This window comes from Marmota monax, unplaced genomic scaffold (assembly GCF_021218885.2).
Source record: "Marmota monax isolate L192 unplaced genomic scaffold, Marmota_monax_Labrador192_F-V1.1 WCK01_AAM20220418_F8-fsc00040, whole genome shotgun sequence".
In the NCBI taxonomy this organism is placed as follows: domain Eukaryota; kingdom Metazoa; phylum Chordata; class Mammalia; order Rodentia; family Sciuridae; genus Marmota; species Marmota monax.
In genome coordinates, this window is record NW_026692782.1 from 6,385,983 (window position 1) to 6,406,657 (window position 20,675).

Consider the following 20,675-nt stretch of genomic DNA (forward strand, 5'->3'; position numbering starts at 1 on the left):
GGTGTGTACTAACATGCCCAGCAAAAAGTACAAATATCTTAACAAAATAGCAATAAAATCCAGTGACATATGTAAAAAGATGATAATAGGAACAGGAAGGGTGTATAGACGATTTCAAAGGTTGTTTAACTTTTGGCATTCAATCAATGTTATTTCCTATATTAATGTAATAAAGGAGAAAAGCCATATCATTATTTCAATATATACAGAAAAAAATTTGAAAAATTCAATACCATTCATAATAAAAAAATCTCCAGCAAATTAGGCATAGGAAAGGATTTTTTTTTTCAATCTGATAAAGGACATATATAAAAAACCAAGAGTTAACATAATACTGAAAAGAGAAATACTGACTGCTTTGCCCCTAAACAGTAATGTCTACTTCACTCACTTCCTTCAACTTATACTAGGAGTTTTAGTATGATGGTAGAAATAAAAATAAAAAACTTGAAGGTCATAATAAAAAAAGTAAAACCTTTCTCTATTTTCAGGTGACATGAATATTTAGGTAGAAAACCACAAGAATTTTACAAGTTAATTATTAGAATTATTAGAATTCTCAGGCTATAATGTCAATATACAGAAATCAATTGTATTTCCATATATTTAGGTTATAAAATATATAAATTCCATTTTATAAGAATTATAAAATATATAAATTCCACTTTAAATACAATTAAAAACAGGAGTAAATTAACAAAAGATATTCAATACTGTTGCTTTTAAAACCACAAGATACTACTTAAAATACAATAAGATTTAAATAAATTGAGAATTATACCATATTTATAGATCGAAAGACTCAATCATTGTCATAATGTTAGTGTGCTCTTTTGTAGAAATTGACAAGCTGATTCTAAACTTTGTATGGAAATGAAAAAATGCTTGAAAAAGAACAAAGTTTGGTCAGACAGGGTGTTGTGCTCCTGTAATCACAGTGATTGGGAGGCCAAGGCAGGAGGAGAACAAGTTTGAGGCCAGCCTCAACAACTTAATGAGGCCCCAAGCAACTTAGTGAGACCCTGTGTTGAAATTCAAAATAAAAAGAACTGGGGATAATATAGTTCATTGGTAAAGTACCCCAGGGTTCAATCTCCAGTAACAACAACAACAAAACAACCAACCACATAAACAAACCAAACCAAAACAAAAAGAACAAAGTTGGAGGACTTACACTACTTGACTCAAAACTTATTATAAAGCTTGAATTATCAAAACAGTTTGATATTTGCCTAAGGAGGGACAGATTAATGGAACTAAATAAAGAGTTGAAAATTGAGATCCACCCTTTATGGTCATCTGATTTACTGTAAAGGCACCAAAGCTATCAAGTAGAGAAAGGAAAATGTTTTTAAAAAATGATGGTGGAAAAATAAAAAAGTAAACCACACACACACACACACACACACACACACACACACTGGTGGAACAACTAGATATCCATATATATATATATATATTTATTTTTTTTAATATTTATTTTTTAGTATTTGGCGGACACAACATCTTTGTTTGTATGTGGTGTTGAGGATCGAACCCGGGCCGCACGCATGCCAGGCGAGCGCGCTACCGCTTGAGCCACATCCCCAGCCCTAGATATCCATATAGATACAGATTTATATATCTGTCATATAATGTGAACAAAGAATCTCCACTTCTGCTTCACATAAAACACAAAAATAAACTCAACATGTTCTCACAACTGAACATAAAAGTAAACCCAACAAGACTTACAGATAAAAACAGGAGAGTATTTTTGCTATATTCAGGTACAAAAGAATGTTTTAGATCTCAGAAATTAATAACTCTACAAATTGGCAATTAGATGCCATCAAATTTAAAACTAGTATTCATCCAAATTAGCAATTAAGAAAATGAATAGGCAAACCTCAGACTGATGGAGAATATTTGCAAAATGTGTGTTTTTTTGGCAATGGACTTTTAATTTACAATAAATACTCACAAAAATTCCCCCAAGTCAATTATAAAAAGACAATCAAGGTTTTACAAAATGGGTGAAATATTTAAATAGACATTTAGAAAGGAAGAGACAAAAATGACTAAAGACCCTGTAGGAAAGTGCTGAATATTCATCATCAGGTAAATGCAAATAAAACCATAATGAGTGAGAATTACCCAACCACCAGAATATGTCTAAGTATATATATATATACTTAAGTATATATTTATATATTTATGTTTTCATATATATATATATATGTGTGAAAACAAATATATAAATGAAAAGTATATACATTTTATATATTTATGTATTTTCCTTTGCTGGAGATGAATCTGGGGACTAGTATATTGTAGACATGTGCTCTCCACTGAGCTACATTCCCAGCCCAAAGATTTAAATTAAAACTCCCAAATTGTCAAGGATTGGAAATATTTGAAATTCTCATATGAAGTTGACGAGGTTGTTAAAATGATATGATTCCTTGGGAAAGTGCCTTAGCAATGTCTGAAAAGATTGAAATTATAACTACATTATGACCCAGCGATTCTATTCCTAGGTATTTACACAAAAGTCAGGAAACATATGTCCAGAGAAAGACTTACATATGTTCATAACAGGCTTATTCATAATAGCCTCAAGCTAAGCAAGGCTCAGGTGTCCATCAATAAGAGAATGTATACACAAAGGGTTACATGACCATATAATGGAATACTATCCAACAATAACAAAGGAATTACATAATGCACTAAAAAAATTTTAAAAAGGAATGACATTGATATACACAACATGAATGAGACTTAAAAATATTATGCATGCATACATCTGCATAAAAAAGAGTTTGTCCCTTGATTGGAAGGGAGCAGTGACTGACTGGGTAGGCAAATGAAGGAACTTTTAAAATTTAGAGTGGTGGTGGTATTCTATATCCTCACAGGAGTTTGAATTGCATGGGTGTATGCTTTCATCAAAACCCATCAAATGGTACATTAAAGATTTGGCATTTCATTTAGATGTGAATTTTAAGGAAAAAGTTAAACAAGTATTGAAATTTAGTGACTAATATTCTTTCCTAAATGTTTAGAGGTCAAGTTTACTAAGGTCTGCAACTTTGAAATGAACCACAGAAATAAAGGAGAAGAATTAATAAACAAATAGATGGTTGGATATTAGATAGTATGTGAAGGAGCCAATATAATGTTAATTGTAGAAGCAACATGGTAAGTATCAGGGTGTTCATGGTGTGATTATTCCAATTTTTCTTTGTGTTTGAACAATTTTCATAATAAAGTGTGGAACAAAAGGCTTTGCTACTAAAGTCCGAGACCTACTCTTGGGTAGGTCTTTAGATATGAAAAACAGCATTTGTGTGTGTGTGTGTGTGTGCGCAATTATTAAATATTGCATTCCAAAGAGTATGTTTTTATTTTGTTGAGGATGCAGTTGCTATGCTCTGTCCTCAAAGAGGACATTTTTTATATTTATTTTTTATACTTGACACAATAGACAAGTCAACAACGTCAATTTGATTCAGTTTGAGGCAAATTTTTGAGGCAAGTTACCTCAGATTTCTGGGTTCAATATCTAGAAAAAATAATCGCAACCACAGATTAGTTATTAAGATTTTTTTGTAATATAAAGGCAACATAAATATTTAGGAGGAAATGTTATTATATATCTGATATATCTGATTTTAATCCTAAATTAAAAATAAGTAAATCATTATTTATGTCTCTCAGAAGTAGTTCTCTTAAAGTTACTTCTTACTTTTTCTAAAATATGGTACCATATTTTTATATTAGGAAAGTATGAGAACTAAATGATAATTTAATTTGTTTAATTCTACCTGTGAATTAAATGAAAATACTTATCTTTTAACTTGGGGGGAAAAACTAGGACAAATAAACCAAACATAGCAAAGAAGAAGAAAAACATTCTGAGGAGTTCTTCTACAGAGTATTTCCCTCCCATCTTTTAGCCATAATTTTTTTTACAGTTAAAAAATATCTCCAGGAAATAACAGTAAGTGGAATTTCACATCTTTGGCAATGATATATTATGTTACTAGTCAATATGAACTAAATAAAAAAGGAAAGTTTCATTTTAAGGTAAAGAAAATATGGGGATTTTATAGAAACTTACCAGAAGCATTCCTGTCTCTGAGAGTGGCTAGGAAGAAACCTGTAAACCTGATTCAAACAGAGTCTTCAGTGTCCTGGTTAGGACTGGACAGTCTGTGTCTGTTAAAAAACGTTTTCATCGAACTCTACCAGGTCTCGAAAATGAAGGCACTTCCTGGTGCCAGTTCACCAACCAAAGCTTTCTAATCTCCTAGCTGGAGTTTTTAATCAGATTTTTTTTTCCCAAGGGGGAATCTGTAAAGAATAAAAAAAGAGAGGAAAAAAAAAGAAAGAAAAAAGCCATTTCCTTGTGAAGAATCAAGAAGGAAACAGGAAACTGTATGAATGAAATTGTTTACTTTTTTCTATCACACACCTATCTGTAAATACCACAATATATACAGCCTGGGGCAAGCAAACATTGTTCCTTGGCTCACACACACATGAGATTCAACAGGTGGTTCATAGCAGTGACGTGTCTGAACACAGGTCAATTTCTACAGCATTCTTTAACTTTAATGATAACAGCCAAGCTGACTAGATGAAAGTTTGGCAAACAATTAACTTTCCTAACCCTGTTTACCTTGGAACTTTATAGGTGGTTGCCAACTTCTGTCTTGGTTTTTATTGTTGTCTTTAACTGTCCTTTCTAAAAAGTTTTTTTTTTAAAATGTATTTTTTAGTTGTAGTTGGACACAATACCTTTATTTATTTACTTATTTTTATGTGGTGCTGAGGATTGAACCCAGGGCCCCGCATATGCTAGGTGAGCACTCTATCACTAAGCCAAAACTCTAGCCCTTAACTGTTTTCTTTTGCTGTTTACTCTGGCAATGAGGAGATCTCACTTCTTTACTTTCCTCTTATTCATTATTTTTATCTTAAAAGTGTTAATTAATTCATCAAGGACTAAGAGCAACAATCTGGAAAGACTTTAGCAATATATAAGTGTTCCCAAACTGACACCTTTTGAATGGAGGAGATTGGTAGAAGGGTTGCTAAATTCATGTGTGCCCTACATATTCTTTGTAGGTTGAATAGTTTTGCACATAGCATGAGCCCTCTCATCTTTAAATATATGAAAATGCTATGATTAATTAGTCATAAAAAATAAGCATTTGGAGCAACTGAGGTTGTGAAGTACATTCTCTGGCAAATTGTGCTTACCATTCCTTCTCACCTTCTTTCATGGCTGTGTTGTTTCAAGCAATGGACTGTCCACATGTCCACATCTAATGCCGAGCATTTCTCTGCGCCGAGCATTTCTCTGCACTTTGATTCTTTAGCTCTAACAATTTGCTGAATAGTTTTATATAGAAGCTCTTTTGGCTTCTTAAACTTATTATTTTTAAAGCATGGTATTTTTTCTCAAATTTAATCTTTCTGTCCTGTCCAATATAATAGTTACAGTCACATGTTGGAAAATAGCTAGTCAAAATTGAGTGTGAAATACATGGAGTTATAGGTTGAAATGATGATATTTTGGTATATGGGATTAAATTAAATACATTAAAATTAATTTTACTGTTCTTGCTTTTTAAAATGTGACTATTAGAAAATTTATAATTACATATGTGCCTTATGTTTTTATTGAGTAACACTGCTTTAGACTTTCCTAAGTCTCTCACTTGAAGTCAAAACCTGATGCCATCTTGGATTCCTCTGTTTTTCTTCAAATTCAAGACTTTTCTCATGATTTCTCTTATAGTCAACTTCTCCATTCATGCACATGGCTGGCATATGGCACTATGATCATTACACCTAGACCTTTCATCATCTAATAGTCATTTTTTCCCCCTTAATATTTTAGTTCTTTTGCTCTGACATCCATTAATATATTTGAAGGGTGTTCATCTAGGCTTCTTACCATAGGTAGGTGTGTATATGTATAATTTATGTGCATATGAGTCACATTTTATATATTCTTTTTTTTAAGTACTGGGGGGCTGAACCCAGAGGAGCTTTACCATTGAATTACACCTCCCATCCTTTTTATTTATTTATTTTTTAATTTTGACACAGGGTCTTACAAAGTTGCTGAGGCTGGCCTCAGACTTAAGATCCTGCTGCCTCCAGTCTCCTAAGTAGCTGGGATGACAGGTGTATGCCACTATGCTTGGTTATAATTTTATTTAATAGATTCTCCATTTAAAAATTTCCTCTCCCATCTGATGTCTGTATATTTCAGGCATTTATATCCTTTTGTTCATTTTTCTGTTTTAGCACTTATCCTGCTCATATTGGGCTCATATGTTCATACTGGGCTTTTTCCTTTCCTGCCCATACTGATGTTCATATTTGGTAAAAAGCTTAGCAACTGCTGCTGTACTCCTACGTGTGATTTAATCCCAAACTGAAGGAGAGTGGTACCTCATTTCAGTTGTGATGTTGCTTGCTCTGGAGAGTTGCATTTGAGTTGGTGTGTACTGCTTATAGGTTTTAAGAGAAATGATGTGGGTGGCCTAGCCAGCATATGAGTAGGAAATCATGGACAAAGTTGAAATGGTAGGTGTCAGAAAAGTCGAGTTAGGATCATGTTGTCAAATAGCACCAAGTTTGTGTGCAAAATCCGCAGCTTGGATATTGAAGACGTGGGGGATGGTGAAGCCTAGAGGATGGGCGGCTAAGATGGGATATCACCACACTGGGAAGCTTATTTTCTCCATGTGTGATTTCAATCAGTTCAAAACTGTTATGGGAGAGAATCAGATGTGTTCATATGAAGCTCGAATCCTGATACCATACCTTATGGTCTCTAGGCATATTAGGGATTAATGTGACATTAACCTTCCCTCTCTGGGGCACACTTTTTTGGAAGACCCTATCTTTCCACAGTTCAGAGAAAATTGAAGTTTAACATTGTCTTTTTTTGTTTTTTGTTTTGTTTCTGGGGATCGAACCCAGGGCCTCCCGCATGCTAAGCATATATACCCACAGCCCCTGAGAATTTGATTTTTTACTAAGAACTTAATCAGTAGAAAATATACTTCAAAAAGGATCCAGTGCTACCTTTTAGACAGTTTAGTTTCCATTTCAAGTTCAGCTGGGAAAAGAAAAAAGGAGGAGGAGAATTAACAAGGATGAAAAGGGTGAGGGCTGAGGATGAATTTGATTTTGAAAACCTGAACATTTGTTGGAGCACTGATGTCTAACTTTTGTCATTCTTTAAAGTCTTTATATTATCCAGATTTTACAAACTAAACCTAAACCTTTGGTCTTAAGTTAAAAAAAAAAAGGTTTACAATCAAAATTTTAAAAAATGCACATAACACCCTGAGATATAATTATGTGGATTTTGTAAAGCTCTCCAGTTTGTAAAATCTGGAAGGTATAAAAGTCTGCCATCTTCCCCACAGTACCAGAAGTATCACATGGATGTCTGAAAAAGCAAGAGAAGTTGAGATAGGGAAACTAATAGCTCTCTCACAGTCCATGTTGGTCACAGAACTGTATGGTTCTGTAGGATTCTTACATCAGCCTTCTCAACAGTACTCCAATGATAAAAAATCCCTAACAAATTAGAAATAGAGTGGGTCTTCTTCAATCTGACGAAGGGCTAGAACCCTAGAGTTAACACCATACTTGAAGATGAAAGATTGAATGTTATCTCTGCAGAGCAACACTATCCACTTCAACTACTTTAACATCATACTGGAAGTTCTAGCCAGTGCCATAAGATGTGCCCTGCATATTTCCACCTAGAAGTTGCCTCCTTTTGATTAAGTTTTTAAGTATAGGGAATATACTAGTTTTTGAGGTAATCTATTCCATATTTGGGGAGTTCTGACTATTAGAAAAGCCCAACTTACATTAAAGTAAATTTCATTGCCCTGAAATTTCTGCCCGAAAGGTATTTTCAAACTTTGAGGTTCATAGAACACTTTATTCTTTCTTCTACCTGAGAGCGATTGGAATATCTTAAGACAGCTGTGCTGTTCTGAGATTTGAGTATGCTAATTATTTTATTTGCTTTTGCTTATGTGATAAAATCAGATCCCCTAAAACTCCGCGTCTTTTGTTTAAAAACTTGCTAGTTTGCTAAGTGTGCATCCAGGAAGTGCAGTGTACAGAGGAATGTACAGTGTCCACAGGGGTTCCCTTCATCACACCACAGGGCAGGAATATTGCCTCTTCATTCTGGACAGTGTTCCTTCCTTAAACAGGAAATACATTGTAAAACAGAATTTTAATGTTATATGTTATGTAATCTAGTTATAAAATAAATTTATACAATGAATTAGTATTCCCAAGTCTACTTTGCACCTGGGGAAGGTAAACCAGACCTTTTCTATTCTCTACTGTTGAAAATAGTTTCTTTGAAAATAAATGAAGGTACTTTCATTGTTTTTCCCCTAGTGCATTTTATTAATTTTTGCACAATATCAGGTCCATCTGACTCTGTCATTAATGTGTATGCTACTTCCCCCAGTTTTGTGTCTTTCACAAACTTGATAAGCACATTGTTTTCTCTAAGTTACTGGTAGACCTCTTGAAAAACATGGGCTGAAGATAACCCTAGAAATCTATAATCTGATTTAAATCTATTAATCAACACTCTGGTTATGTTACTTAATGGCTATTTATCCTTCTATGGACATTATCATCCACTTAATCTTTTCTATTTAATTGCACATCATCCTGAGGACACTATCAAGGACTTGCTGGCAGCCAGTTATGCTATTTTGTTGATTACTCCAAGTTGAATCTAGGAAATAGAGTTGGTCTGACACCAGTTGTTCTTGATAATGTATTGTGTCTACTCTAGGGGTTTGTACTTGTTTCTTTTAACAGTGAGCAATCTTTTGGAGTGACATGCTTTGGACTTCAATTTGGGAACCCAGAATGCTTGGACCTCTTAAACTAGAGTGAGGGTATAGGGTGAAAACAATTATTATTATTATTATTATTATTATTTTTGAGTAGAGAACTTTATATTTTTTTTCAGGGTGTTTGAGACAACTTCTAAACTTGAACCCTAAAGAGATAATTTTGGTTCTGTGTCCTTCTGAGTTTTATTTCAAGGAAAATTCTACTTTCACATGTGGTATAAATAATACATGTAAAAAATAAGAAAGCATTTATAACCTCAGAATCTGAAAGCAGCATGGAGAAAATTTTCCTTACATATAAACTGTATATATTTTTTTAATACCTTTATTTATTTATTTATTTATTTGGTGCTGAGGATTGAATCCAGGACCTCGAACGTGCTAGGCGAGCACTCTACTGCTGAGCCACAACCCCAGCCCCCATAAATTTTATTTTAATTTGCATTTTATATTAATGAAATTAACAATTTGAAAGGTACACAGCATAAATTCTGGTTCTCATTTTTAGCCTTATAGTTACTAAATACAACCAATGTCTCTAGTTTTTGTGTGTATCCTTCTAGAGATACTTTATGCATATGTAATCAATTTTATATAAAATACTATGCATTTTTTTAGCAAAGTGATAGATTGTTACACAAATTTTTCTGCATTTTAATTTTTATATTTACTATATTATGGAGATTCTTCTAAGACATGAACTTTCTTAAATAGTTATGATGGTTTACTATTCTAAATGCCACATTAAAATATTTTCTTCCTGTGCTGTGGTGGCTTTTTTTTTTTTTTTAGTATTAAAATATTAAATATCACATCATTTTAAAATAAAAATATCTTAAAAGATAAGTTAACACTGACCACTAGATGGTGCTGTCACTACAAAGAAATGAAGTATATGCTGCACATCTTTTAAAAACAATTTGTACATCTTAAGGAAAATACTGATTATTATAGAACTGTACTGAATAAAAAGTAAAAGCTAAACTTCTAGGTACTATCCCCCAAAGGCAGTCACAATAAGCACACAGAAGATTTTCTTTCTGGTTATTTTATCTATATTGTTTACATATGTGTGTACATAAAAAAAAACCTAATGTATACTGTAGTTCTTTTCAGATCAGTACACATAGACTAATTCCATTTATCAATAAAATTTATTGAATTAATTGTTTTAAATGGTCAGAAGGTTATAAAGTGTATCATTTTTTTTTCATCTCTAAGAGTAGGTATTTAGGTTGTGTCTGGGGTCTTGCTGTACCAAAAAATGGTGTAGAAATCATCCTTATATATTAATCCTGGTGCACTGGGAATAGAAGTCTAGGTTGGATATAATTTTTTCCTCAGAACTTTGAGGGCATTATCTTCCATAAATTAACGATGCTAGCACTGCAGATAAACACTTAGAGGTGCCATTCTGATTCCTGATTCTATTCAAACCCTTTGAATCTGATCTCTTTCTATCTATCCCTCTTGCTTTCTCTACTTCAAGTATCATTTCTTTATTCCCAGTGTTCTGAATGCACCTGATAATGTCCCTGTGCATCTTTTTTATTCCCCAAACATTGTTTTGAGCCCTTGGTGAGACCATTCATCTGGAAACTTACATCCTTTCATTATGGAAAATGTTCTTGTATTAGTTCTTTGGTAATTTTCTCTCCTCTATAGTATCTGTTTTCTCTTTCAAGAACTTCTATTATAAAGGTGATCCACCTCCATCTGAATCAATATTTTATTTCTCTTTTACTATCATGCCTAAAGTTAATTTTTGTCTTGAGCTGTGATAGATTTTTATCAGTGGTCCCATAATATGTTTATCCAGTTTAGAAATTTATAGATGTGTATGTTTGGAAACATGGGTAATGAATCAAAATAACAAAGGATCAGAAATGAAGGCTCATGGAGGGAATGACATCATGATGGAATCCTAATCTCAGAGCTCTGATGGTTGATTTAGGGGACATAAAAACAGAAGTATTTCTTTTGCCCATTTTGCAGGCTTCTCCTATGGTGCCATCTGAGGATGACAAGGGATGACATTTATCCAATAATCAGGTATGTAACTTCTCTTTGGGTCCTGCTTGGAAATATGTAGCAAACAGCTCAGTCTCCTTTTTTTTTGGTAATCTTTTGAAAATTTCTTTTTAGATGTTGATGGACCTTCCTTTATTTTATTCATTTATTTATATGCGGTGCTGAGAATTGAACCCAGTGTCTCACATATACTAGGCAAGTGCTGTACCACTGAGCCACAACTCCACAACTCCTGGTGCACTGGGCATAGAAGTCTCTACTTCAAGGATCATTTCTTTATTTCCAGTGTTCTGAATGCACCTGATAATGTCCCTGTGAAGTTAGACTCCTTTATTAGTCCCAAGGCAACATATTTCAGGCAAATCTCATTCAGTCTTTGCAGGGCATTTAAACTTCATTTTTATTCAGAGGAATCAGAAAGAGTAAAGGATGGATATTTGCTTAACATGGGAAATAGGCACTTCAGTAGTAGGGGAAAAGAAACCCTAAAAAATTTGCCGTCAGTGTAGAGTTATAATCCCAACAGATATTGACCATTCTCTGCCCTGTCACTTTCTCTCTCAATTCAGAAGGTATACTGTGGTAGCAGAATTCTAAAATACCCCTCAAAATTTTCCACTCCACTGGTGTGCGTGTCCTAATTAATCTCTGGAAGTGTGAACATGATGGATTTTACTCCATGATAAGGTTATCTTACCTCTCCCAGTTAAACTTGAAGTAGGGAGGTAGTGCCGGTGGCCTGACCTAATCACATGAGCACTTTAAAAGTAGTTTTCTCCAGCTGGTCAAAGAAAGAAAGTTAGAAATCAGAAGTGCAAGAAACATTTGACCCACCATTGTAGGTTTAAAGATGGAGGGAATCTTATGGCACAGAATTGAGAATGGCCTGGAGGAACTGAGAGTGGCCCCTGGTGGAAAGCCAGAAAGGAAATTGGTACCTCAGACCTACCACTGCAATGAACTGAATTCTTCAAACAGCAAGAATGAATTGGGACCTGTAATTCCAGTGTCTCAGGAGGCTGAGGCAGGAGGATTGCAATTTCAAAGCCAGCCTCAGCAACATAGCAAGGCCCTGTCTCAAAATAAGAAATAAAAACGACTGGGGATGTGGCTCAATGGTTAAGTGCCTCTGGGTTCGATCCCTGGTTAAAAAAAAAGAAAAATGGAAATAGATTTTTTTCAGAGCCTTCAATGCAAATTTAATCCAATTGATACCTTAATTTAAATCTTGAGATACCTTGAATATAGAATTCAGTCATGTGTAACCTGTGACCTATTAAAAAGTGGGCTTTTAAATTGGTATTGCTTTAAACAGTTATGTTTCTGGTAAATTTTTTACCCAACAATAGAAAACCAATAAGTATCTGTGATCAAAAATAAAAATGTTCCAGAAATTTAACTTGGAGGTCACCTTTTTGACTGGTGCTATTAATAATTACTCGGAAGTGTATTGTCTTTAAATGCAAGCATATATTGGATCACACCAATCATCAAATATAAACAATTAATGAAAAAAGTGTTGGGTGTGTGGGAACACCCCAACTAGCATTCAGTGAACACAAATTAAACACTATAAGCACATCACACAATCCTAGGGCAACCACAAGCCCCAAAATACCTCCGATGCCACACGACTTCTCTTAGCCAAAGAACAGATGTTGTCCTTGTCTGGTGGTTCTCTCCAGCTGATGGTTGAATGTCAGGAAATGGTGGAGTTGATCTGGGGACAGACAGCAAGACGGCCAGACTTGCTAATGTCCTCAGATCAGCCTCGTTGATTTGGCAGGATGAATGATTTAAATATTGTTCCAAGTTGGTGGTGTATGTTGGTGATTGGTTACACCCGGTAAAAGTCTATGTCCATTGGTTATGTCCAGTGAGATAATGTAATTGCAACAGGGCATGTTCTTTGCGCCTGTCCGTGGAGCTGTGCTCCCTATCAATTGTAACCAGCCATTGATAAGTGTGCCTATGGCTAGTGCTCCTTAGAGCTCCTTATCAGCTGCAACCAGACACCACTAAGCATGCTTATGGTTGCTGTTCCTTATGGCCAGCGATTTAGTGAGTCCCAGCATGTCCCAACATGTCTATGGCAGATGTTCCTTACATCACGTAACAAGTTTCACTTCAGGAAGCAGGACTGAGCTGAGGAGAGATAGCATCTCCAACTGTAAATAACCAGGTTGTCATGACCAGACCTCACAACAGGAGCCAGACTGCACACAGAGCTTCAAATATTGAAAAGAAGTTTTTTGACAACTTGCAGGCAGGCCTGCCCTCATTAGTAACTTAAATATTTCCACATTTAGCACACGTATGTCTTCAGATTTAATGATGCAGGCATAGTTCAACATATGGGATGAGTTGGCAGTTGGGTCTCTATCTTGGAAGTGTAAATACCTTTGGGGAAATTTTCTAGTGGGTCTGGATTTTTCAGTTAGATGTTATCAAGTACGTATGTAAGATTTAAGGAATGCTTAGAATTTGTGATTAGGTAACACACCCTGAAAGAGCTTTGAAAAAGAAAAACAATTTTATGTGAAAGTTGCTTTTTTTGTTTTTCTTTCTTTCTTTCTTTCTTTCTTTCTTTCTTTTTTTTAACCAAAGCAGCTCTCTCAATCTAAACTGTTAGAATTTTATTTTTAGGTTATCACCAATGGTTTAATTTCACATTAACAAATTTACTCAGATGGATATTTACTCATATTGGATAATAAAGGGGGACACTTGTTTACTAATAATACCTGTTTTAAGATTTTTTTTAGCCAAATATACTCCACGTACTAAATGTTGCTCTAATTGTTTGAAAGAGAAACAAAATATGAGCATTTCCTAAATTTTATTTGTTGTAATTTTCATTTGATCTTTGAGAAGTGTTTCTGTTCCTTCAACTTTTACTTACTCACATTCACTGATTATTTTTTATTATTTATTTATTTACTTATTTTTACCCAGGACAATCCTAGTTTGTAGAAATGGGATTTGGAATATGGGAGAAGCTGCCAGTCCATTCACTTGCTCTTCCCTTCCTCCTGGACAACAGAATACTGCTTTGTAATTGTTTGCACCACAGAGCAAAAGACATTTTCAGCCACTCCTGCACCCAGGCATGGCCACGTGTCTGTTTTGATCAATAAGATGAGACTGGATCTATTGCTTTGCACTTATGAAAAGACATCTAAGAGGGTGCAGACCTAGTTAGGAGCTGTACTTTTTGGAACTTCTCCTATTTCCTTCTCCTCCTAATAGTGATTACCTTACAACTACAGGGGGATGTGATGGTTGGAGCTTCAGGCTTTCCAGGAACCATCTTTGACTTGAAGTTGTAAACTTGGACAGTGGGAACAGAAAGATAGGAATCTTGTTTCCAGTGACACCACAGATCTGCCCTGATATTTCTGAATTATCCTTTACTGACTTTCTGTTTTATAACAGAAAAACAAATGTCTATCCTATTAAAAAGACTCACATTTTGGTTTATTTATCTGCACCTAATCTTATTTTAATTCTTAATTCCAACACTAATTCAGGTATTTTCATAGAATGAACCTGGGGTTGAGTCTGAAAAAGGAACTTCCTACCTCCTTCTTACTTCACCTGGTGAACTTCTACTCATCTTCACATCTTCACTAAGTGGGCATCCTTGTTTTCTTATTTTGGGTTGTGAGCTTCTAAACTACATTTTACGTATCAATCAACATAATGTCCTGGGATTCTTGGTTTTCTGTTTTTCCTTAGATGATGAGATTTTTTTGAGGACAAAGATTATATATACATATACTTATATATTCACTTTTAATACTTACATATTAATAAGACTAAGATTTTTAAAATCTTAAACTTAGTTGCATGAATATGAGTTGTAAACTTTATGAACCTCAGTTTCCTTTCAAGTAAAATGTGAAGTTAATATCTGGTCAGTATAATGATTAAATTATATTTAAAAAACACGAGGTTCATTGCCTTGCACTCTATGAGCATATAATAGATACTAGTTCCTATCATCTCAAAAAAAAAAAAAGAAAAAATGGTGATTTGTACATATGTTTAAACAAACGAATCTCAAATCTAAATATAATTTTAAAATCTTCTGTTTCCTAACATATTTCTGATGTGGTTAGAATACAAAGAAAACAGGGCTGGGGCTGTGGCTCAGTGGCAGCATGCATGAGGCCCTGGGTTCGATCCCAAGCACCATATTAAAAAAAAAAAAAGCCCAAATAAACAAAATAAAGGTATTGTGTCCATCTACAACTAAAAATATTTTTAAAAAAGAATACAAAGAAAACTCCAGAGATAATTTAAATATTTTAAAAGTCACTGTTGGTTAAGAGAATCAGTGACCATCATATTTGGGAGCTCTTAACATTTATAAAGAACACAAAGATTCATTCGCCTCTGCTTAGTGCCGAGAATAATTTCCTCTAAACACATGTCATATGCATTCATCTGTGGGGATATGAGGGACATGGAGAGAACACCCTCAATAAGAGGGCACCATTGCAACTCCTGTTACCTAGGAGATAGCAATTTGCAATGTTAATTTTTGTTTTGTTTCTTTTCTTCCCTCTTCATCTCTCTCTTCTCTTTTTCTCTTTCTTTCTCTCTGTGTTTTGTGGTACCAGGGATTGATCCCAGGGGTGCTCTACCACTGAGCTACATCTCTAGCCCTTTTTATTTTGAGGCAGGGTCTTGAACTTGTGTTCCTCCTGCCTCAGCTTCCCAAGTGACAGGGATTGCAGGTGTGCACCACCACGCATGGCTTGTTTTTAATCTTTTAGTAAGTTGCACAAACTCCTAGCCCCTGAGGGTCAGGCTTTTTTAGAAAAACATATTAAAATATTAAATATAAGTCAGCATTAAGGGATACCACAGGGAAGTCAAAAGTGACCCTCTAAAAGGACATGTCAATGTAAAAACATATTGCTCTGCGATATTTTCTTGCCCAACACCTTTGAAAAGCTTCTTTCTTGCTGAGTTCAACTTTCAATGTACTATTAATAAACCAGGAGGAAGCTGATGAAAGGTCGGCTTGAACATGAGGCAGATTCCACTCATACTATTTGTTGTTATCTACAGAAAATGTAACTAAAATTCAAATTTGTAAAACATTTTATGGTTTTAAAAAGTGTATTATGGATTAACTCCCACAGTTCTAAGAGGCAGATCATTCAGTTATTATTTAATGCCCATTTTACAGAAAGGTTAATTAACTTATTCAAAAACTGACAGCAAATTCATGGCAGAATTAAGACGTGAACGCAAGCAGAGAAAGTTCTTGTTAGCTGTTTTTTTTTTAAATTACTTAAATAAAGCTATTTTATGCTTCATCCTAACATAAGATATGCTTCATTCTTCAACCTAAGGAGGTTTTAGAATTCTGTAAATAGATCTCTGCTACACAGAGAGGTAATATTTCTAATAGGTTTACAAGGCCTATAATTGTTAAAATAAGCATGACCTAATATTTGTCTACTACTGGTGCTTTATTACTTACTCCATTGAGAAACAGTGAAACCTTCATTCATCATTGATATCATCAGAAAAGAATATCAAGACACTTAATTTTATTATAAATAAATTACCACCAGTTTAACAAGGATTAAAAATAGTTTTCTGCACACCTCAAAGAAAATAAATGAAGAGCAGAGGTTGACCCCAAAGCACTGTAGTCTTATGAGACAGGATCATCTGCTCCTGAGCTTCTGGGCAATGAATCTCAAAGCTGAGGATCATGAGAGTAACTCAAATTATCTTTTGAAACGATGCCAGAGGTTACAATGTCAAATGCCTTTAGGAACGAGACAGATAATACAATGTGAGATAAGAATAAGAAATGTTTTACACTCAAACCACTCAGTTCTTCAGTAGCTTTCATTTTCCCACTGCTAATGGAGACACTAGTGTAAGAATGATTTCATTTTTCTGTTAGCCTTGCTCTAAGAAGAATAATCACACAACCATGATAACGATGGCACCTGGACCCACTGGCATGGCGGAGATAATGGGATGTAGGCTGTATGGTGATCTGCAGAAGATGTTCCCATCTAAGGGGATGTCACTTCTCAGACTTTGCTTTTTTTGACTAGTTTAAGGGAATGTGAGTTTCACCTCAATAGATCTTCAACCGTGTGTGTGTGTGTGTGTGTGTGTGTGTGTGTGTGTTTGGTATTAGAGATTGAACCCTGCGGAACTTTACTGCTGAGTTACATCCCAGTCCTTTTTATTTTTTATTTTGAGACTCAGTTGCTGAAGGGCTCACTAGGTTGCTGAGGCCGGCCTCAAACTTGTGATCCTCCTGTCATAGCCTCCTGAGTTGCCTGGGATAGATCTTCAACTTTTTAAACAGAGGTAGAAAATCCAAATTTTTTAAAAAAATATTTATTTTTTAGTTTTAGGTGGACACAATATCTTTATTTTACATTTATGTGGTGCTGAGGATTGAACCCAGTGCCTTGTGCATGCTAGGCGAGCGCTCTACCACTGAGCCACAACCCCAGCCCGAAAATCCAAATTTTTATGTGAAATCTTCTCATTTAAAAAAGTTTTCCGCTAATACAAAAATTTAAAAAATGCTGCTCTGAGTAAACAAGCCTGTGGGCAGGATTTGGCCCATGGGCTATCAGTTTGCAATCACTGAACTATGCCTTAATTTCTAGCTGAGACCTCTCCTAAGCACCCGCCCTGGGTAATCAGTGGTCTACTAGAATTCTCTGTTGAGAGAAATTTTTCTTAAGCTCAAACATACATATATATCTATATCTATATCTATCTATCTATCTATCTATATTTCTATATATATCTATATCTATATCTGCAAATTTACAGCCTTCCCTGTAAAACCCACTCTTTTTTTTTTTTTTTTTTTTAGCTCTTACTGCATTTAATCAATGGCTCCATCATCCACTCTGTTATTCCAGTTCTACTTTGGCAGTTGCTTTAACATCTCTCTGCCTTGCCACCTACAATCAACAATTATATTTTATTGATTTTTCCTCTTTAAAATTCAGTCAAGTCAGTTTTCATTGCTTTAACCCCACTGCCTTCTGCCCTAGTCTGTGGTGTTGCTGTCTCTTACCTAGGAATGAGCACTCTCCTCCCAACATTCTTCTAGCATTCTTTTTGTGTTTCCTTGTTCTACCACCAGATGGTCTTTTAAACTGAAATATGATCATGTATCCTTCTAGCTTAAAACCTCTTAATCTCATCTGACTAATATTAGGATGGAACCCAAAGTTTCACCTGATTTTTAGGGCCTTTAAAATCTGGCTCCATTTAATCATTCAAACTTGGCAAATATTTATGGACCACCTGGCAGACACTTTCTATATGGCAACAAACAAAACAGGCCAACATCTTCACTGATACTTTCTGAATATGATTCTAAGCATGGCTTACTGTGCATGAGCATCTGTCAACTGACTTTTAAAATCATTTATTCTACTTACACTTAAGGCCTATCATATCCCAGGTAGTATTCTAGGTGCTGAGGAAACGAAGGTTCCTAAGACACAGCCCCTGTGATGTTTGTCATTTAAAACTGGGAAAGAAGAAAAAAAATATCACCATGGCAAAATTCCCACCACTGTTAAAGGTCTACTCTTCTGACTTTTTTCTATTTCTTTATTAATATTAGAAAATATAAGTGTGAGGGGAAGGCATGGTGGTGCACATCTCTTATCCTAGAGACTTGGGCAGGAGGATCACAAGTTCAAGGCCAGCCTGGGCCACTTAGTGACACCCTGTCTCAAAATAAAAAATAAAAAGGACTAGAGATGTAGCTCAGTGGTATATTGCCTCTGGGTGGTTCAATTGTCAATAATGGAAAGAAGGAGGTGGGTAGAGAAAGAGGGGGAAGGGGAAGGTGCCGAGGCAGGGGGAGAGAAGGAAACAACTGTGAGTGTCTTTTGGATTTTATTTTGGTTTTAGAACTATAGTTTTCTAATGTCAAAAATTTGGAGAACATATTGTCCAGATTTTGTAAAATGATCTCAACTTGCCAAAGCGTATTGATTGACTAATTAAATAAATTAAATAACAAATCCATGGTGAGGCAGACTAATGGTGGTATTGCCATAGAGCTGTTTTTGTTTGGCTTATCCTAGAACATGCACCAAACTTCCATTTCTATGCTTTTTCCACATCTATAACCATACACAAACTCTATTTCTCGTAACTTACAGTCTCTTTATTCTAATGTGAGCTTCTTTAGCAATTTATTTTGCATGCCTAGTATTAGAAAGAAAGGGATAGGTGCTGGAAGAATGAGGATTGTCACAAGCATTTGATGCAGAGGAAGGTAGACAAGGAAAAAGAAGTACAAACTTCTAGGGAAGTGTAGAGAAAGGAGGAAAGGTCATTAGATCCTTTTTAGAAGACAGGGACACATATATTCCACCTGGTCCTTGAAAGATGTTTAGGATTACAGCAGGCAGAAAAGAAGGCAAAGAGAATTCAGTCTGATGGCAAGTTGAAAGGTGTGAAGGTGCCATCTGTGTTCAGGAGACGGCGTTGTCTGCAGAGGCTCCTGCAATGGGTACCAAGGACTGTGTAAGCAGGAGAGAGTGGGGAATCCAGGCCAGGCTGGGTTCAGGTCATGTTACGCACAGACAAGGAATGAGAACAGAAGGCACACTTGTGGGGTTTCCAGATTAAAACTAATTCAAAAAGTTCAAAGCAGCTCTTTTGTATCAGTGAGACCAGAGCTTTCAACAGCTTTGCCTGGCCTATTGTTCTTAGATGTGCCCCCTTTTCTGTTTGATTTGAGCTATAGCATTACGCCAAGTATGAATCCAGGTAGTTTAAACTGAAATGCCACTTGGCTATCTTGAATCATAGGACAATTCCCCTGCATGCTGCTAGGGGAGTGCCCTGTGAGATTGACTGGTTAGAGGACTAAGCCAGGAATCAAGGAGCAAAAAGTCAATTTCCTCTGAAAGGTTTCTAGGAGCACAGGCTTTGGCGGATTTTAAAAACAAAATTTACAGCTTTAATAAAACTGATAAAGTCTTTCTAAGTTTTATGTGGTGAAATGAGATTTGATATTCACTAGAGATAAAGTAGATATAGTGAGAGTTTCCCTGGGGCTTCTGCTAGAAACTAAACACATTATCTGAAAGGAATCATCTTTGGATTAGGATCTGGGTGAGTTTGAGGGAATAAGGAACAAATCAAGGGGTCAAGTGTAAAGGGGACAAATATGAAGTAGAGTTTCATTTAAATGATCTTGGGCATTTTTTTTGGGGGGGTGCCATTGTGTATCTGAAAAATCCAGATGAAAGCAGGAGGAGCCTGAGGGCTCAGAGGACTCTTCGGTAGCTCACTTCAATAACTCACAGGCTACCCTGAGTCCCAAGATATGTCACTCCAATTCTAATAGGGGTACATGCTCATTTAGTTAAAAAAGGCTATAAAACAATGTACAATTTCATCTTCTTTATTTGTCTCTCCCAGATCCAGTGAGAAGCAAATTTGCACGTAATGACAGATCGCAGGCATCTAGCCCTGAATGGAGTGTCGGGTTGTGATCCATCATCATGACATTTCAGCTTTAGCAAACATGACTTCTCACAGGGGGACACAACACATAAGTGAAATTGGAGGGAGCAAATTTTTAGGAGCCATACATCAATAAGAGAAAGGATGAGGAAGGGTACTGATGGGATATACTCTCCGTCAGCTAGCAGCACCATGTTCACCTCGAGCTCCATCCAAATTCTTTTACATTGTATTTTT

At 35.4% G+C, this 20,675-nt stretch overlaps 1 long non-coding RNA gene across 1 annotated transcript in view; it reads left to right on the forward strand.

Moving 5' to 3' along the window:
* Positions 1-20,675, forward strand: part of LOC124094836 (uncharacterized) — a 229,713-nt gene that overhangs the window by 134,480 nt on the left and 74,558 nt on the right. Inside the window, exon 2 of the long non-coding RNA XR_006852345.2 lies at positions 10,905-10,961. This is a non-coding gene — a long non-coding RNA (uncharacterized LOC124094836). The remainder of the gene's footprint in view (positions 1-10,904; positions 10,962-20,675) is intronic.